Below are 1,070 nucleotides of genomic sequence, written 5' to 3'. Positions count from 1 at the left end.
ACTACCACTCTTCCCCTCCTCCGCGTCCCCTTGCCCTGCTTGGGGAGAGCCGGCCTTTCCAGTTCCAGGAATACATCACTGGATGGATGAGGAGTTTGTGCCGGGCTCACTGTGGGCTGCCCCAACGTCGTTGACTCACCAGTTGAGATCTTTGATGCCATCAAAACTCCAGATGCCTTGGTTGATAAGTAACCTGTATGAATCGAGGTCTTTCTTTCTCTCAGAAGACAAAGCGAAGGAGGCAAATGTGTAGCACGGTAGAAAGAGGAAGGATTTGGAGACCATCCAGAGAGCAGATCATAGCTCTTGTTCCTTGCTAGATCCGTGACCAATGCTAGTTTTTTGTTTTTTTGTGTTTTCTTTTTTTGCGGTACGCGGGCCTCTCACTGTTGCGGCCTCTCCCGTTGCGGGGCACAGGCTCCGGACGCGCAGGCTCAGCGGCCGTGGCTCACGGGCCCAGCCGCTCCGCGGCACGTGGGATCTTCCCGGACTGGGGCACGAACCCGTGTCCCCTGCATCGGCAGGCGGACTCTCAACCACTGCGCCACCAGGGAAGCCCAATGCTAGTTATTTTAACCTCAGTGTCCTTAATGTAAAATGGGAGTGCTGGTATTTTCTGAGTTACTTAGAAGATTAGGTGAGTTTACATGAGCCTTTTATGTGGAGGTGCTGGAAAAATGTTCATTCTGTGCCCCCTACCATATCTCTAGTCTCCTAATTTTCCTAAGTTTCCGTTCATTACTGTTCCAAAACCCAGCATCACGTGGGACTCTCAACTCTGTTGAACCCCGACTCCCAAATCGTACATACTCATCATTCCCACGCGCTCAGCCTTGCGGGAGCGACCTTAGCAGCCTCTCCTCCCTCTTGCTGTGACTCCTTTCCTGAGTGTTTCTGAAGTCAGAGCCTTCCTGTTCTAAACACTTTGGGCTCCTCGTCTATCAAATGAAGAGGGTGACTCGGGGAGCTGAAGGCCCCTCAGCCCCAGCATTTGATAGGTTTCTATACACAAGACCACCGCCTGATTTTATTCCTTTTTAAAAACATTTACTTGTTTTTCCTTTATCAAA

The sequence above is a fragment of the Lipotes vexillifer genome, unplaced genomic scaffold (genome assembly GCF_000442215.2).
Source record: "Lipotes vexillifer unplaced genomic scaffold, Lipotes_vexillifer_v1.1 scaffold1242, whole genome shotgun sequence".
Taxonomy (NCBI): Eukaryota; Metazoa; Chordata; class Mammalia; order Artiodactyla; family Lipotidae; genus Lipotes; species Lipotes vexillifer.
Note: the sequence above shows the minus strand (reverse complement) of the source record.